The sequence below is a fragment of the Oncorhynchus clarkii genome, chromosome 26, assembly GCF_045791955.1.
Source record: "Oncorhynchus clarkii lewisi isolate Uvic-CL-2024 chromosome 26, UVic_Ocla_1.0, whole genome shotgun sequence".
Lineage (NCBI taxonomy): Eukaryota > Metazoa > Chordata > Actinopteri > Salmoniformes > Salmonidae > Oncorhynchus > Oncorhynchus clarkii.
The window spans coordinates 29,681,949-29,702,051 of NC_092172.1; positions in this window are offsets into that span (position 1 = coordinate 29,681,949).

Below are 20,103 nucleotides of genomic sequence, written 5' to 3' on the forward strand. Positions count from 1 at the left end.
ACAGTACTGTGTAGCCGTCTTCATCAACCTGGCCAAGGCTTTCGACTCTGTCAATCACCGTATTCTTATCGGCAGACACAATAGCCTTGGTTTTTCTGACGACTGCCTCGCCTGGTTCACCAACTACTTTGCAGACAGAGTTCAGTGTGTCAAATCGGAGGGCATGTTGTCCGGACCTCTGGCAGTCTCTATGGGGGTACCACAGGGTTAAATTCTCGGGCCAACTCTTTTCTCTGTATATATCAATGATGTCGCTCTTGCTGCGGGCGATTCCCTGATCCACCTCTACGCAGACAACACCATTCTGTATACTTCTGGCCCTTTCTTGGACACTGTGCTAACTAACCTACAAACGAGCTACAATGCCATACAACACTCCTTCCGTGGCCTTCAACTGCTCTTTAATGCTAGTAAAACCAAATGCGTGCTTTTCAACCGTTCGCTGCCCGCACCCGCCCGCCCGACTAGCATCACCACCCTGGACGGTTCCGACCTAGAATATGTGGACAACTATAAATACCTAGGTGTCTGGCTAGACTGTAAACTCTCCTTCCAGACTCATTTTAAACATCTCCAATCCAAAATCTAATCTAGAATCGGCTTTCTATTTCGCAACAAAGCCTCCTTCCCTCACGCCGCCAAACTTACCCTAGTAAAACTGACAATCCTACCGATCCTCGACTTCGGCGATGTCATCTACAAAATAGCTTTCAGCACTCTACTCAGCAAACTGGATGCAGTCTATCACAGTGCCATCCGTTTTGTTACCAAATCACCTTATATACCACCCACCACTGCGACCTGTATGCTCTAGTCGGCTGGCCCTCACTACATATTCGTTGCCAGACACACTGGCTCCAGGTCATCTATAAGTCTATGCTAGGTAAAGCTCTGCCTAATCTCCGTTCACTGGTCACGATAACAACACCTACCCGTAGCACACGTTCCAGCAGATATATATCTCACTGATCATCCCCAAAGCCCACACCTGATTTGGCTGCCTTTCCTTCCAGTTCTCTGCTGCCAGTAACTGGAACGAATTGCAAAAATCGCTGAAGTTGGAGACTTTTATTTCCCTCACCAACTTTAAACATCAACTATCTGAGCAGCTAACTGATCACTGCAGCTGTACATAGTCCATCTGTAAATAGCCCACCCAATCTACCTACCTCATCCCCATACTGTTTTAATTTTATTTACTTTTCTGCTCTTTTGCACACCAGTATCTCTTCTTGCACATCATCATCTGCTCATTTATACTAAATTGTAATGATTTGCTCCTATGGCCTATTTATTGCTTGCCTCCTCATGCCTTTTGCACACACTGTATATAGACTTTATTTTCTCTACTGTGTCATTGACTTGTTTGTGTTATTGGCTTGTTTATTGTTTACTCCATGTGTAACTCTGTTGTTGTCTGTGTCACACTCCTTTGCTTTATCTTGGCCAGGTCACAGTTGCAAATGAGAACTTGTTCTCAACTAGCCTACCTGGTTAAATAAAGGTGAAATTAAATTAAATAAAAAAATGCAATAATAGTTGTTATGCACACGTCTTAAACACAGTTAAGGAGAAGATTAATACAAGGAAAGGGGATACATAATCAGTTGCAAAACTGAATGCATTCAACAAAAATATGTCTTCCGTATTTAACCGCTGAATCAGAGAGGTTCAGGGGGTTGCCTTAAGCGACATCATCGGCGCCTGCCTTGCTCAAGGGCAGATTTTTCCAATTTGCCGGCTTTTGGTTACTGGCCCAACACTCTTAAGCACTAGGCTACCTGACGCCAAGATGGATGCTTTAAAAACGTTCCTAAAAGGCTTAACACTCTACTTTAAATCTGACACTCTAATTTAATCTTGGCACTCTACTTTAATCAGGACACTCTTCTTTAACCCTGACACTCTTCTTTTATCCGGACACTCTTCTTTAACCCGGACACTCTACTTTAATCCTGACACACTTCTTTAATCCGGAAACTCTACTTTAATCCAGACACTCTACTTTAACCCTGACACTGTTCTTTAATCCTGACACTCTTCTTTGATCCGGACACTCTACTTTAACCTTGACGCTGTTCTTTAAACCTGACACTCTTCTTAAATCTGGACACTCTTCTTTAACCTTGACACTGTTCTTTAACCCTGACTGTTCTTTAACCCTGACACTGTTCTTTAACCCTGACACGGTTCTTTAACCCTGACACTGTGCTTTAGTCCTGACACGGTTCTTTAACCCTGACACGGTTCTTTAACCCTGACACTGTTCTTTAACCCTGACACTGTTCTTTAACCCTGAAACTGTTCTTTAATCTGGACACTCTTCTTTAACCTTGACACTGTTCTTTAACCCTGACACTGTTCTTTAACCCTGACACTCTTTTTTTAATCCGGACTGTTCTTTAACCCTGACACTGTTCTTTAATCCGGACTGTTCTTTAACCCTGACACTGTTCTTTAATCCTGACACTGTTCTTTAACCCTGACACTGTTCTTTAATCCTGACACTGTTCTTTAATCCGGACTGTTCTTTAACCCTGACACTGTTCTTTAACCCTGACACTGTGCTTTAACCCGGACGCTGTTCTTTAACCCTGACACTGTTCTTTAACCCTGACACTGTTCTTTAACCCTGACACTGTGCTTTAACCCTGACACTGTTCTTTAACCCTGACACGGTTCTTTAACCCTGACACGGTTCTTTAACCCTGACACTGTTCTTTAATCCTGACACGGTTCTTTAATCCTGACTGTTATTTAACCCTGACACGGTTCTTTAACCCTGACACGGTTCTTTAACCCTGACACTGTTCTTTAACCCTGACATGGTTCTTTAATCCTGACTGTTCTTTAATCCTGACACGGTTCTTTAACCCTGACACGGTTCTTTAACCCTGACACGGTTCTTTAATCCTGACACGGATCTTTAACCCTGACACGGTTCTTTAACCCTGACACGGTTCTTTAATCCTGACACGGTTCTTTAACCCTGACACGGTTCTTTAACCCTGACACGGTTCTTTAATCCTGACACGGTTCTTTAACCCTGACACTGTTCTTTAACCCTGACACGGTTCTTTAACCCTGACACGGTTCTTTAATCCTGACACGGTTCTTTAACCCTGGCACTGTTCTTTAACCCTGACACGGTTCTTTAATCCTGACACAGTTCTTTAATCCTGACACTGTGCTTTAACCCTGACACTGTTCTTTAACCCTGACACTGTTCTTTAACCCTGACACTGTTATTTAACCCTGACACTGTGCTTTAATCCTGACACGGTTCTTTAACCCTGACACGGTTCTTTAACCCTGACACGGTTCTTTAACCCTGACACTGTGCTTTAATCCTGACACTGTGCTTTAATCCTGACACGGTTCTTTAATCCTGACACGGATCTTTAACCATGACACTGTTCTTTAACCCTGACACGGTTCTTTAATCCTGACTGTTCTTTAACCCTGACACTGTTCTTTAATCCTGACACTGTTCTTTAATCCTGACACTATTCTTTAATCCTGACACTGTTCTTTAACCCTGACACTGTTCTTTAACCCTGACACTGTTCTTTAACCCTGACTGTTCTTTAACCCTGACACGGTTCTTTAACCCTGACACTGTGCTTTAATCCTGACACTGTTCTTTAATCCTGACTGTTCTTTAACCCTGACACGGTTCTTTAATCCAGACACTGTTCTTTAATCCAGACACTGTTCTTTAACCCTGACACTGTTCTTTAACCCTGACACTGTGCTTTAACCCTGACACTGTTATTTAACCCTGACACTGTTCTTTAACCCTGACACTGTTCTTTAACCCTGACACTGTTCTTTAACCCTGACACTGTTCTTTAACCCTGACACTGTTCTTTAACCCTGACACTGTTCTTTAACCCTGACACTGTTCTTTAACCCTGACACTGTTCCCTGACACTGTTCTTTAACCCTGACACTGTTCTTTAACCCTGACACGGTTCTTTAATCCTGACACTGTGCTTTAATCCTGACACTGTGCTTTAATCCTGACACTGTTCTTTAACCCTGACACTGTTCTTTAATCCTGACACTGTTCTTTAATCCTGACACTGTTCCTTAACCCTGACACTGTTCTTTAATCCTGACACGGTTCTTTAATCCTGACACGGTTCTTTAATCCTGACACGGTTCTTCACAGAGCTGTGACAGAATATCCAGGGGGCAGTTGGGAGGGGCCAGGGGACACAGTTCAGGGGTCCCACTCCAACTCCAGCCTTTTCAATTAGGCTCTGGCCCTACCAGGAGGGATTTATGAACATCACCTTGACACTCCCACCCCTCTAAACGGCCCAGGGGGCAACATCCCCCCCACACACACCATATCAAGTCTCCCAGTACACTCAAAAGCAGTGACCTAAGGTACAAACGGTACACCTCCCAGGCCTTGACTAAAAGCAAACTATTGTCTCACACACACACACACACACACACAACCTGTGTTCTTCACATATGGTAATTATTTAGAACAGGTTCAGTTCAAAGGTAACAAATAAAAAAATCCAATATGGAAAATGTGTGGGTCCTAGTTATATCAGTATACTGTATAATACAGAAACGTGGACAGATGACAACCTAGACACGTGAATGAAGCGATTGAAATCCCTGGTTTCTCCGGACAGCATCAATCTATAGGTGTTGATCATTAAATGAAGGACTAGCTGTGATTAACGAGTTCTTCAAAAAGCAGGAATCGGCTGCAATCTGAGTCCTGCAGGCGTTGATGGGATCCATTTTAAAGGGGAAACTATGTATATGTCCCAAATGGCACCCTATTCCCTGTATAGTGCACTACTTTTCACCAAAGCCAAATGGGGCCTGGTCAAAAGTAGCGCACTATATAGGGAATAGGGTGGCATTTGGGACGGTATCTATTTGTGACGTCTATAATGTTACGCTTTAGCCAGCGGTCTTCATTTTAATTAAAAATCTCTCACTCCCTAAGAGTTATGGAATGTTCTCTGAAGGCTGCTGGCAGGACTGTGAATGAAATACCACATAACAAATTGTGTGAGAGAATCAAGTAAGCAACCGCCAATACCTACACCGTCAACCGGGAATATGTGCCCAGAATATATCAACTTGCTATGCTTCGTTAGCTAACACCCTCTGATATGAAATTAGCCAAATATAACATATATTATATATAACTAACACAGATGTTATCTAAAATAGGGGTAGGGTTGTAGAGAATCCAATAACCATGAATGTAATAAGAAATCTTAGGTGCCACTACAGAACCACTACAGAATGTTCGTCAGAACAAGGGAGAGGCGGATGTCCAGGTTAAGGTGAGTTTAATGGAAGAATTCCACACTTACACACACATATCTGACCATTCATGGTTAAGATAACTGAGAATCATGTCCAGTGTAGGTGGCAGGGAAGTCAGGCGCAGGAGAGTCAAACTTGCTATAATGGAGTAGTTTAATAACGTAAAACAAAAACTCCAAAACCAAAGTCCATAATAAAATAAACATGGGTACAAGAACCCGTCGCACACCAATCCATAAACCACGAGCATAACGATAAACAATCTCTGACAAGGACATGAGGGGAAACTCATGGGTTAAAGGGTTAAATACACAACAATTAATTAATGGGATTGGAACCAGGTGTGTAGGACAAAACCAATGGAAAATTAAACATGGATCAATGATGGCTAGAAGACCAGTGACGTCGACCGCCGAGCACCGCCCGAACAAGGAGAGGCATCGACTTCGGTAGAAGACCGGTGACGTCGACCGCCGAGCACCGCCCGAACAAGGAGAGGCATCGACTTCGGTAGAAGACCGGTGACGTCGACCGCCGAGCACCGCCCGAACAAGGAGAGGCATCGACTTCGGTAGAAGACCGGTGACGTCGACCGCCGAGCACCGCCCGAACAAGGAGAGGCATCGACTTCGGTAGAAGACCGGTGACGTCGACCGCCGAGCACCGCCCGAACAAGGAGAGGCATCGACTTCGGTAGAAGACCGGTGACGTCGACCTCCGAGCACCGCCCGAACAAGGAGAGGCATCGACTTCGGTAGAAGACCGGTGACGTCGACCGCCGAGCACCGCCCGAACAAGGAGAGGCATCGACTTCGGTAGAAGACCGGTGACGTCGACCGCCGAGCACCGCCCGAACAAGGAGAGGCATCGACTTCGGTAGAAGACCGGTGACGTCGACCGCCGAGCACCGCCCGAACAAGGAGAGGCATCGACTTCGGTAGAAGACCGGTGACGTCGACCGCCGAGCACCGCCCGAACAAGGAGAGGCATCGACTTCGGTAGAAGACCGGTGACGTCGACCGCCGAGCACCGCCCGAACAAGGAGAGGCATCGACTTCGGTAGAAGACCGGTGACGTCGACCGCCGAGCACCGCCCGAACAAGGAGAGGCATCGACTTCGGTAGAAGACCGGTGACGTCGACCGCCGAGCACCGCCCGAACAAGGAGAGGCATCGACTTCGGTAGAAGACCGGTGACGTCGACCGCCGAGCACCGCCCGAACAAGGAGAGGCATCGACTTCGGTAGAAGACCGGTGACGTCGACCGCCGAGCACCGCCCGAACAAGGAGAGGCATCGACTTCGGTAGAAGACCGGTGACGTCGACCTCCGAGCACCGCCCGAACAAGGAGAGGCATCGACTTCGGTAGAAGACCGGTGACGTCGACCGCCGAGCACCGCCCGAACAAGGAGAGGCATCGACTTCGGTAGAAGACCGGTGACGTCGACCGCCGAGCACCGCCCGAACAAGGAGAGGCATCGACTTCCAGTGAGAACTGACATTAACTATGTGGTCTTTTAGATACACGTACAATTTAACATCAGACATACAAGGATTCAGCCCACAGGAGGAAAAGTTCAGCAGGAGGGAAAACTGTGGTGCTCATTTATTTATTTATTTATTTAACCTTTATTTAACTAGGCAAGTCACTTAAGAATAAATTCTTATTTACAATGACGGCCTACCCCGGCCAAACCTTAACTCGGAAGACGCTGGGCCAATTGTTTGCCACCCTATGGGACTCTTAATCACGGCCGGTTGCAAAACAGCCTGGAATTGAACCAGGGTCTGTAGTGATGCCTCTAGCACTGAGATGTAGTGCCTTACACCGCTGCGCCACTCGGGAGCCCATCAGGATGGGGAAAGCACGTTTCTGACCACACAGCGTGCTGGGGTCATAGACTAACTGAAACTGAAGTCCCGGGAATCAAGGCCACTGATAGGCTGAAGGAGATGTGGTAATAAGTATTTGGCATGACCTTGACCAATAAGACACTAACAAAAGTGGGGGTCCTCTGAATGGGAGACTAAGCTGCCCGACTAGAACAACCAGAAGGGATGGCTAGAATGAGCTGACTGAAGTTGGCCGTTTCAACATCTACCGTAGATAAAACAAGATGAATAAAACTGGTGGTTAAAAGATACCTACAGGACCTCAATATAATGAATCATGTCCCATTTGTAGTGATGTCACGTCAGCCATAGACTTCCCATGTCTGCTTGCTGTAAATAGTTTCAACAATATAAGGCTCCTGGTCATATTCCTTGACACCTGTGTTTAACGATTGTGTAATGATGACTATTTAGCAAATCATGTTAAAATGCTGTAAATGAGCGAATAAGAGAATGACCTGGTACCTCACTGACATCAGATAAGATCACTCAACCCAGGGTAACACAAGGTAATATACCCCCAAATACATAACCCTTCTACTTTACATTGGTAGAATAAATTCCCCTGCTTTATATCATATTCTGGTGACTTTTTACTGTAGCCATTACCGGAGCCTAGGCCTTGCACTATGCAACATACATTTCCCTGTTCCCAAACTAATGCAGTCCGTCATCTTTATTCAAGTTCACTTTGCAAAGACCTCCATCACAGCTCCTGCTTTGGCTTAATAGACTGGAGTTCTCTCAATGTCACCATAACTCACAGAGCTCTACAATCCTCTGACCTGCAGATATTGTTCACCATGCTTCTACACTATAGCGTCTATATCAATTGGGACACAATAGCATTGAGGAGGCACTTCAAATATCACATCAGCATTTCCACTGTTGCAATAAAGACCAACACAAATATTGTCACCATTAGGGTTGCAACAATCCGATAACTTTCCCAAGTTCCCCAGTTTTCCCCCAAATCCCTGTTGGAAGATACAGGAATCAGGAGGGGAAAACCAGGAAATCCAGAATCCTCCAACCAGGAGTTCTGGAAAACCTGGGAATCTTGGGAAAGTTGCCATATTTTTTCACCATAACTCATAGTGCTACACTATTCCGACCTACAGCTATTGTTACCATGCTGGCCCCTTGCTCTGTAGAAACTGAGGATAGTATTGAGGAGCTTCAAACGTCAGGCCAGCATTGCCACAGTAGCAGTGAGGGTCAATGAGGAGGACAATGGGGGGATGTTGTGAGGGTCTGGATTGGAGAGGCTATGCAGGAGGTGTTGAGGGGGACATGGCAGGCGTAGTGATGGGGGGGGGGGCAATGTTGTGGGGGTCAGCGGTGCATCTTGTTTATGTGTCCAGGTTGAGAGAAGAAGATGGAAGTAATGAATTAGAGTGGAGCCTGTGAGGCATTAGAGATTAGCCTGGAGAAAGTGTTCCAGAGAGGAAAGGGCAGGGGGTCAGGGGGTCAGAGGTGAGACATATACCACCAACTGTTGTCACATACACTGCATGTTTATCAACCAGGGCTGGGGGACAATCTCTTATTGCAGGATGTAGGACTGACAGGAAGAGAGACCATAGTCAGTGAATAGTAGTCAGATGCTCAGACAGGGAATAAATAATAATAATAATAATAAATTGTGTGACATATGGGGAGGAATCCAGCGGCCCTAGCTCCAGCCGTGGGTCCTAGCCCTGCTCTGCTGCTCTGAGAGCAGATGAATAAAACAACTCTATAAATAAGTTTTCCCAAGGCACCATGGTCACAAACTCTGTGTGCTCCCTCTGATCCCTGAGCCAGCAGCATACCACCCTGCATACCACTGCTGGCTTGCTTTTTAAGCTTAGCAGGGTTGGTCCTGGTCAGTCCCTGGATGGGAGACCAGATGGTGTTGGAGGGACAGTGGGAGGCACTCTTTCCTCTGGTCTTAAAAATATCCCAATTCCCCAGGCCAGTGATTGGGGACACTGCCCTGTGTAGGGTGCCGTCTTTCGGATGGGACGTTAAACAGGTGTCCTGACTCTCTGCGGTCATTAAAGATCCCATGGCACTTATCGTAAGAGTAGGGGTGTTAACCCCGGTGTCCTGGCTAAATTCCCAATCTGGCCATCAAACCATCACGGTCACCTAATAATCTCCAGTTTACAATTGGCTCATTCATCCCCCTCTTCCCTGTAACTATTCCCCAGGTCGTTGCTGCAAATGAGAATGTGTTCTCAGTCAACTTACCTGGTAAAATAATGAATAAATAATAAGAAACAAGCATTAGAGGGAGAGAGAGAGAGAGAGAGAGAGAGAGGTCAACCTCAGGACTGAGTCAGAGAGCTACAGTCATTAACACAGTGGCAGTACCTTTGTGTTTATGTTTGACAGAGATATTGTTATTCTAACAGTGAAACATTGTAGGGAGGAAGACCTCTGAAGGAGTCATAAAATCCAATGACGCCTCAGACGATCTGAGTCTATCTGAGTAATAGGTGAGCCGGCCGACCGGTGTGCATTGTTGTGGGTTGCTTTGACGTCATTTCCTGTTGCTATGACAGTAAGTGATGGCAACTTGCGTGAGTGAACCAGAACCATTCAGAGTGTGATGAGCTCATCTTTCATTTGATATTTGTACATATACAGTATATCACATAAATATCTTTGTGCGTTTGTGGTGAAAAACTCTTCAAAGTTGCGACCACTAAGTTGGTGGTAGCGGTTCTCTATAGGTGCTCTCCAGTGTCACTGCTCTGGAATGGAGACAGTCTGCCTCAAGTCTCAATTCCAATGTGAGATCTGTGTGCCAACATGTTAAGTAAGTCAACTCAACTGTCATAACATCAGCACAATAATATGTCTCTTGTATATCATGCATCACAGGCGAAAGGTTACAAAACAACGATAAACAAGATAACAAACAGATATGAAGATGAGATGGTGGTCAACAGTGAAAAAGTGTAGGATGTGTTGTTCTCTGACACCTTGGAACAAAGCTGTCTGCTCTACGCTATTTGGCCATCATGGTCCATGGCTAATTTTATTAAACAGAGTGCTGCTGTGCTGCCTCTCTCCCTCTCTCTCTGTGTGTGTCTCTCTGACCTAATGATGATCACTGGTGTCAGCTGCTGCTAGCCTGCTACAGGCCAAGGGCATCTGACATTTTTAACCAGATTTGATTCTCCATCACTGTTTATCTCCCCCTGTTGGGTCCTCTCTCTTTCTCTCTCCCGCTCTGTTTTCTCTTTCTCTTATTTTCTCTTTTCTCTACACCCTTCTGCACCCCTTCTATTTCTCATCTCTCTCTCTGTCCTGCGTCTCTCTCTCTGCCTTACCCATCCATGTAATCCCCAGTATGTGTGATGATGATCATTGTCTAACCCTGTCCTCTCTGTCCATCTCAGATAAATGTTCCTCATGCTGATTTGTAGCCTGGCGGTCTCCTCTTCCTCGAGAAGAATAAACACAAATGACCGTAAATCAAATGGCATTTATTAGGATTATATAAATTACCACACTTTCAGGTCATGTTTACATAATTAACATAGTTACATACTCATTTAAATGTCTTATCCACTATGGTTCTGGTCTCAGGTTCAGGAATGGCTGAAAAAGCATACAGTGAATCTAAAATTGACCCTAGAAATAGCATTGTTGGGAGATTTGGAAAGACCTGGTCAGTCAATCGCTAATATATTAATACTCTTAAAAAAAGTACTCACAATTTAATTTAACATCAGAGGCACAAACATCCGAAGAGGGTGGCCAGCAGAGATAGGTGGGATGGGATGAGGGAAACCGAGGGTTGGAATGTGGAACGGGAGATGAGTGGGAGTGAAGCTGCTGAGTGAGGGGTAAAATGACGGTCAACAAATAACTACCAACAACTAAAAGGACACTAAAAAGGAAGGTTGTTACATCCAATGTCTGTTTGCCTGAGACACACACTCCAATTCAAACTCACACACACGCACAAACACACACAAACATGTGGTATTTGGTTTTACATTGTTATTGTTGTTGTTTTCCTTTGTTCTTGTCTTTTTTTCAATTTTTCAATTTTTATTGGTAGCTTTTCGATTGGGCTGGACTGGGATGGTGGCTCGGAGGAGGTGGTGATGGGATGGGTTTGGGGAATGAAGGGAGAGGTTTTCGGGGGGGGGGGGGGTGTTGGATGGTTGAGGGGCGGTTGAGGGGCGGTTGAGGGGGGGTACTGTGGGGGGGATCACAGATGGTTGGGGGGAGGGGGGGGGGGGGAGCCTGGAGGTTGGGAGCGTTTGACCAGTGGCCGAGAGGTCACAGTTATTTCTGCCTGCTGTCAAATAGATAAAGGAAGGGCTAAGGTTGATTCACAGAGTAAAATAAAAGGAGAACAAAACTTAGTTATCACTAACAGTGTTCATGGGTTGTAAATAAATACATCAAAAACATGTGTATAATACCCAGTATTAACCACTACAACCAGAGATAATAATAAACAACAAATGTGCTGTAGGCCTGAGATACTGCAGAGGAAACGGGGGTAAACACATACTGTACTGTATATAGTGGAGTGTATATAGTGGAGTGTACATGACTGTGACAGAGTGCTTGACTGACTGAGCCTACTGTATTACCATTATGAAACCCATTGATTCCAATAATTGTTACAAATACCATACAAATACCATACCATAAATGCCATACTTAGATCATCAATCACTTTAATATATACAGCGCATTTGGAAAGTATTCAGACCTCTTTACTTATTCCACATTTTGTTACGTTACAGCCTTATTCTAAAGCTGATTTTAAAAATTGACCTCATCAATCTACACACAATGCATAAACAGGTTTTTAGAAATCTTTGCAAATGTATTAAAAAAAACTGAAATATCAGACCCTTTACTCAGGACTTTGTTGAAGCACCTTTGGCAGCGATTACAGCCCCAAGTCTTCTTGGGTATGACGCTACAAGCTTGGCACACCTGTATTTGGTGAGTTTCTCCCATTCTTCTCAACAGATCCTCTTAAGCTCTGTCAGGTTGGATGGGGAGTGTGGCTGCACAGCTATTTCCAGGTCTCTCCAGAGATGTTCGATCGGGTTCAAGTCCGGGCTCTGGCTGGGCCACTCAAGGACATACAGAGACTTGTCCTGAAGCCACTCCTGCGTTGTCTTGGCTGTGTGCTTAGGGTCATAGTCCTGTTGGAAGGTGAACCTTCACCCCAGTCTGAGGTCCTGAGAGCTCTGGAGCAGGTTTTCATCAATGATCTCTCTGTACTAGTCTCCCAGTCCCTGCAGCTGAAAAACATCCCTACCCCCATGCTTACCATAGGGATGGTGCCAGGTTTATCACAGACGTGATGCTTGGAATTCAGGACAAATAGTTAAATCTTGGGTTCATAAGACCAGAGAATCTTGTTGAATCTTAGGTGCCTTTTTGAAAGCTTCAAACGGGCTGTCGTGTGCCTTTTTTTTTGGCATTATGGGGTATTGTGTGCAGATTGATTAGGGTTTTTTGTATTTAATTCATTTTAGAATAAGGCTGTAACGTAACAAAATGTGGAAAAAGGGAAGAGGTCTGAATACTTTCCTGAATGCACTGAATATGATTACTCAGCTCAATAAAAAACATTACCCTAATGACAGAAAACATACTCTGAATTAAAACATTACCCTAATGACAGAAAACATACTCTGTATTAAAACATTACCCTAATGACAGAAAACATACTCTGTATTAAAACATTACCCTAATGACAGAAAACATACTCTGAATTAAAACATTACCCTAATGACAGAAAACATACTCTGTGTTAAAACATTACCCTAATGACAGAAAACATACTCTGTGTTAAAACATTACCCTAATGACAGAAAACATACTCTGTATTAAAACATTACCCTAATGACAGAAAACATACTCTGTGTTAAAACATTACCCTAATGACAGAAAACATACTCTGAAGTAAAACATTACCCTAATGACAGAAAACATACTCAGTATTAAAACATTACCCTAATGACAGAAAACATACTCTGTGTTAAAACATTACCCAGTACTATTGAGTATGCTGACTGAATCACTTGAGACGTATTCTGACGCAATTATCCACTTAACACACGCACCGCACAAATCTATGGACGGACACACACATACACACGTATGCACATCTACACATGTGTGAGCAAAAATGCACATGCACACACACATACCATGAGGAGAGTGATACGTCAACAACGCCAGGGGGAGATAGAGAGATGGAGAGATGAACAACAGATTCAGGGTAGGTCTCAGAGAGGCTATCTGCTCCACTAAATGACTGGAACACATTAGAAAGCTGAATGTTTCTTCTCTGCAGCTCCCGACACTGACCCGGATGGGGAGAGGAGAGGCATTACAGGAGGGTGGAGGTGTGTGTGTGTGTGTGTGTGTGTGTGTGTGTGTGTGTGTGTGTGTGTGTGTGTGTGTGTGTGTGTGTGTGTGTGTGTGTGTGTGTGTGTGTGTGTGTGTGTGTGTGTGTGTGTGTGTGTGTGCGTGTGTGCGTGTGTGTGTGTGTGTGAGGCCTCAGATGGACACAGCAACTCTGCTGACATTCCATCAGAGCTGACCTGGCACACCAGACAGACACACAGAGGTAGTCTACAGACAGTATTTTCTATACCTGTCTGCTGCAGAGGGCCACTGGAGGTGTAACTATCTTCGTCAACACAGATTAAACATGAATGTCCTCATAAATATGTGGTGAGGACCACCTCTGAACGGCTTATGGATCTTTGTGTCTCTGTTTTGTATGAAGAGAGTTTGTGGTGATAGCCAAGCCACTCTCAGATGTTCTACCTCTGGCTGTGGGTTACGCTCTACTACCTTCTGAAACTCTAACACCAACAAGTAATGCTATTCGCCGATGATGATATTAGTCTGACAAATGGAATACATCCTCCCAGACAGACAATCTTGAATGGCCTATCTCTTTCCATTTGTACATACAGACTTTCCTTCCTGGTGTGATCTAAGTCTTCCTGACATGTGACATAACCATAGCAGACACCCCAGAGCTGATAGCAGAGGAGAGTGGGGCAGGCTGGGTAATGATCTCTGGGTTTGTGGTCTGGTCTGATACCTCCGAACAGATACACTCACAGGATGTCAACAGCACCCTTCTGTGCTGCCTGCCTGGCTCACTTCATATAAATATTTTAACTCTCCAAAACTAGGTTGTCAGGCCTTTGGCTGGTTACGGAGCAAATAATTCATACAGTCTCCTGTCATGTCAAACACGTCCTGAATCCAAGTGTATGGAGCGGTGAGTTCCATATCCATGGCTTTCTAACGGGAGAAATAGTTATATTGTGGTGCAGGCAGCCCACTCCTCTGACATGTGTTACAGCTGTTCAGAACCCAACAACCAGAGGGGTTTTGCCGTGTCCAACGTATTGAGCAAAGGGGCTTGGGGGTAGAGAGAGAGAGAGAGAGAGAGGTTTCACCCCTCTTGTGATGGTTTTCCTACCATCTGTTGACAGGCCCATGGCAGAGCCAGCCAGCACTGTAGGAGAGCTGCCAATTTATTTGATCTACCATTTATTTATACAGGTAAGTCAATCAAGAGATTCTTATTTAAAATGACGACCTGTCAAAGGTGGAACAAAGGGATAACAGAGTGTCTACAGGCCTCACACTGTAAAGGTGAGGAGTATGTTTCACTGGCCCTACAGACCTCAGCAGCAGGAGAGGAGAGGCCCCTCTGGCCCTACAGGCCTCAGCAGCAGGAGAGGAGAGGCCCCTTTGGCCCTACAGACCTCAGCAGCAGGAGAGGAGAGGCCCCTCTGGCCCTACAGGCCTCAGCAGCAGGAGAGGAGAGGCCCCTCTGGCCCTACAAGCCTCAGCAGCAGGAGAGGAGAGGCCCCTCTGGCCCTACAGGCCTCAGCAGCAGGAGAGGAGAGGCCCCTCTGGCCCTCCAGACCTCAGCAGCAGGAGAGGAGAGGCCCCTCTGACCCTACACAGGCCTCAGCAGCAGGAGAGGAGAGGCCCCTCTGGCCCTACACAGGCCTCAGCACCAGGAGAGGAGAGGCCCCTCTGCCCTACACAGGCCTCAGCAGCAGGAGAGGAGAGGCCCCTCTGGCCCTACACAGGCCTCAGCAGCAGGAGAGGAGAGGCACCACTGGCCCTACACAGGCCACAGGCCTCAGCAGCAGGAGAGAGAGAGAGAGAGAGAGAGAGAGAGAGAGAGAGAGAGAGAGAGAGAGAGAGAGAGAGAGAGAGAGAGAGAGAGAGAGAGAGAGGGTAGACAGAGAGAGAAAGAGAGGGAGGGAGGGATGGATGGATGGAGCAAGAAAGAGAGAGAGCAAGAGAGAGAGAGAGAGATGCAAGAGGAGAGGTCCTATTATAGGCGTGAAAGCATGAGGGAACTCCCCGGCCTGGAGCTGTCGACTAGCTTCTAATTGACTGGGCTGGGGAACACAGAGCTCATTCACAGAGACTGGTTGGAGGGTACAGAGGCTGAGGAGACATGGAGTGTCAGGTAGTGGAGCCCCAGTAACTGGGGAGAAGAGTGAGGCCTGTGATACGCTGCAATATTAGCTGTGTCAATAAATACATGACAAAAACTGCCTTCCATGGCGTGCCACGAGAAGAGTGGTGAAAGTGGGCTAGAAGGGCCATGTTTGAGGAGAGATGGGAATGCTCGTGACTCGTGAGTGAGGATAGCCCAGACAGTTGACCAAGCAACTTTACTCTAAATTCAGCAAGAAGTGCACAGAACTAAACAAAATATAATAAATAATACCCTACCATAAATGAAGCTGCCATTTAATAAACTACATCTGAACTTTATCCCATTGATACAGTAACATACCCTCACTCCCCCTCCTCCTTATTCACTCCTCTATACCGTGTTTACTACAGGGTCGGGGCTGGAGTCTCCTTCTCCTCTATACTGTGTTTACAACAGGGTCGGGGCTGGAGTCTCCTTCTCCTCTATACTGTGTTTACAACAGGGTCGGGGCTGGAGTCTCCTTCTCCTCTGTACTGTGTTTACTACAGGGTCGGGGCTGGAGTCTCCTTCTCCTCTGTACTGTGTTTACAACAGGGTCAGGGCTGGAGTCTCCTTCTCCTCTGTACTGTGTTTACTACAGGGTCGGGGCTGGAGTCTCCTTCTCCTCTGTACTGTGTTTACTACAGGGTCAGGGCTGGAGTCTCCTTCTCCTCTGCACTGTGTTTACTACAGGGTCAGGGCTGGAGTCTCCTTCTCCTCTGTACTGTGTTTACTACAGGGTCAGGGCTGGAGTCTCCTTCTCCTCTGTACTGTGTTTACTACAGGGTCGGGGCTGGAGTCTCCTCCTTCTCTGCACTGTGTTTACTACAGGGTCAGGGCTGGAGTCTCCTTCTCCTCTGTACTGTGTTTACTACAGGGTCGGGGCTGGAGTCTCCTTCTCCTCTGCACTGTGTTTACTACAGGGTCAGGGCTGGAGTCTCCTTCTCCTCTGCACTGTGTTTACTACAGGGTCAGGGCTGGAGTCTCCTTCTCCTCTGTACTGTGTTTACTACAGGGTCAGGGCTGGAGTCTCCTTCTCCTCTGTACTGTGTTTACTACAGGGTCAGGGCTGGAGTCTCCTTCTCCTCTGTACTGTGTTTACTACAGGGTCAGGGCTGGAGTCTCCTTCTCCTCTGTACTGTGTTTACTACAGGGTCGGGGCTGGAGTCTCCTTCTCCTCTATACTGTGTTTACTACAGGGTCGGGGCTGGAGTCTCCTTCTCCTCTGCACTGTGTTTACTACAGGGTCAGGGCTGGAGTCTCCTTCTCCTCTGTACTGTGTTTACTACAGGGTCGGGGCTGGAGTCTCCTTCTCCTCTGCACTGTGTTTACTACAGGGTCAGGGCTGGAGTCTCCTTCTCCTCTGTACTGTGTTTACTACAGGGTCGGGGCTGGAGTCTCCTTCTCCTCTGCACTGTGTTTACTACAGGGTCGGGGCTGGAGTCTCCTTCTACTCTATACTGTGTTTACAACAGGGTCGGGGCTGGAGTCTCCTTCTCCTCTGCACTGTGTTTACTACAGGGTCGGGGCTGGAGTCTCCTTCTCCTCTGTACTGTGTTTACTACAGGGTCAGGGCTGGAGTCTCCTCCTTCTCTGCACTGTGTTTACAACAGGGTCGGGGCTGGAGTCTCCTTCTCCTCTATACCGTGTTTACTATAGGGTCGGGGCTGGAGTCTCTTTCTCCTCTGTACTGTGTTTACTACAGGGTCAGGGCTGGAGTCTCCTCCTTCTCTGCTCTGTGTTTACAACAGGGTCGGGGCTGGAGTCTCTTTCTCCTCTATACCGTGTTTACTACAGGGTCGGGGCTGGAGTCTCCTTCTCCTCTGTACTGTGTTTACTACAGGGTCGGGGCTGGAGTCTCCTTCTCCTCTATACTGTGTTTACTACAGGGTCGGGCTGGAGTCTCCTTCTCCTCTATACTGTGTTTACTACAGGGTCGGGGCTGGAGTCTCCTTCTCCTCTGTACTGTGTTTACTACAGGGTCAGGGCTGGAGTCTCCTTCTCCTCTATACTGTGTTTACTAGGTCCAGACCAGTACGAGGCTGGAGTTTCCATCTCCTCTATACTGTGTTTACTACAGGGTCGGGGCTGGAGTCTCCTTCTCCTCTGCACTGTGTTTACTACAGGGTCGGGGCTGGAGTCTCCTTCTCCTCTGTACTGTGTTTACTACAGGGTCGGGGCTGGAGTCTCCTCCTTCTCTGCACCGTGTTTACTACAGGGTCGGGGCTGGAGTCTCCTTCTCCTCTATACTGTGTTTACTACAGGGTCAGGGCTGGAGTCTCCTTCTCCTCTATACTGTGTTTACTACAGGGTCAGGGCTGGAGTCTCCTTCTCCTCTATACTGTGTTTACTACAGGGTCAGGGCTGGAGTCTCCTTCTCCTCTGTACTGTGTTTACTACAGGGTCAGGGCTGGAGTCTCCTTCTCCTCTGCACTGTGTTTACTACAGGGTCAGGGCTGGAGTCTCCTTCTCCTCTATACTGTGTTTACTACAGGGTCAGGGCTGGAGTCTCCTTCTCCTCTATACTGTGTTTACTAGGTCCAGACCAGTACGGGGCTGGAGTTTCCTTCTCCTCTATACTGTGTTTACTAGGTCCAGACCAGTACGAGGCTGGAGTTTCCTTCTCCTCGTTACTGTGTTTACTAGGTCCAGACCAGTACAGGGCTGGAGTCTCCTTCTCCTCTATACTGTGTTTACTAGGTCCAGACCGGTACGGGGCTGGAGTTTCCTTCTCCTCTTTACTGTGTTTACTAGGTCCAGACCAGTACCGGGCTGGAGTTTCCTTCTCCTCTTTATTGTGTTTTCTAGGCCCAGACCAGTACGAGGCTGGAGTTTCCATCTCCTCTATACTGTGTTTACTACAGGGTCGGAGCTGGAGTCTCCTCCTTCTCTGCACTGTGTTTACAACAGAGTCGGGGCTGGAGTCTCCTTCTCCTCTATACCGTGTTTACTACAGGGTCAGGGCTGGAGTCTCCTTCTCCTCTGCACTGTGTTTACTACAGGGTCGGAGCTGGAGTCTCCTTCTCCTCTATACTGTGTTTACTACAGGGTCAGGGCTGGAGTCTCCTTCTCCTCTATACTGTGTTTACTAGGTCCAGACCGGTACGGGGCTGGAGTCTCCTTCTCCTCTATACTGTGTTTACTACAGGGCCAGGGCTGGAGTCTCCTTCTCCTCTGTACTGTGTTTACTACAGGGTCAGGGCTGGAGTCTCCTTCTCCTCTGCACTGTGTTTACTACAGGGTCGGGGCTGGAGTCTCCTCCTTCTCTGCACTGTGTTTACAACAGGGTCGGGGCTGGAGTCTCCTTCTCCTCTATACCGTGTTTACTACAGGGTCAGGGCTGGAGTCTCCTTCTCCTCTGCACTGTGTTTACTACAGGGTCGGAGCTGGAGTCTCCTCCTTCTCTGCACTGTGTTTACAACAGGGACGGGGCTGGAGTCTCCTTCTCCTCTATACCGTGTTTACTACAGGGTCAGGGCTGGAGTCTCCTTCTCCTCTATACTGTGTTGACTAGGTCCAGACCGGTACGGGGCTGGAGTTTCCTTCTCCTCTATACTGTGTTTACTAGGTCCAGACCAGTACGAGGCTGGAGTTTCCTTCTCCTCTTTACTGTGTTTACTAGGTCCAGACCAGTACAGGGCTGGAGTTTCCTTCTCCTCTTTACTGTGTTTACTAGGTCCAGACCAGTACAGGGCTGGAGTTTCCTTCTCCTCTTTACTGTGTTTACTAGGTCCAGACCAGTACAGGGCTGGAGTCTCCTTCTCCTCTATACTGTGTTTACTAGGTCCAGACCAGTACGGGGCTGGAGTTTCCTTCTCATCTTTACTGTGTTTACTAGGTCCAGACCAGTACGGGGCTGGAGTTTCCTTCTCCTCTTTACTGTGTTTTCTAGGCCCAGACCAGTACGAGGCTGGAGTTTCCTTCTCCTCTTTACTGTGTTTACTAGGCCCAGACCAGTACGGGGCTGGAGTTTCCTTCTCCTCTTTACTGTGTTTACTAGGCCCAGACCAGTACGGGGCTGGAGTTTCCTTCTCCTCTTTACTGTGTTTACTAGGCCCAGACCAGTACGGGGCTGGAGTTTCCTTCTCCTCTTTACTGTGTTTACTAGGCCCAGACCAGTACGGGCCTGGAGTTTCCTTCTCCTCTTTACTGTGTTTACTAGGCCCAGACCAGTACGGGGCTGGAGTTTCCTTCTCCTCTATACTGTGTTTACTAGGCCCAGACCAGTACGGGGCTGGAGTTTCCTTCTCCTCTTTACTGTGTTTACTAGGCCCAAACCAGTACAGGGCTGGAGTCTCCAGTCAGTCTACAGTCCCTCCTCTGGAACATTGCATTCAGTCTGGACATCCATCAGAACCACAGCTCCAACACAGCCCCAGCCCTATACAGCACTCTCCACAC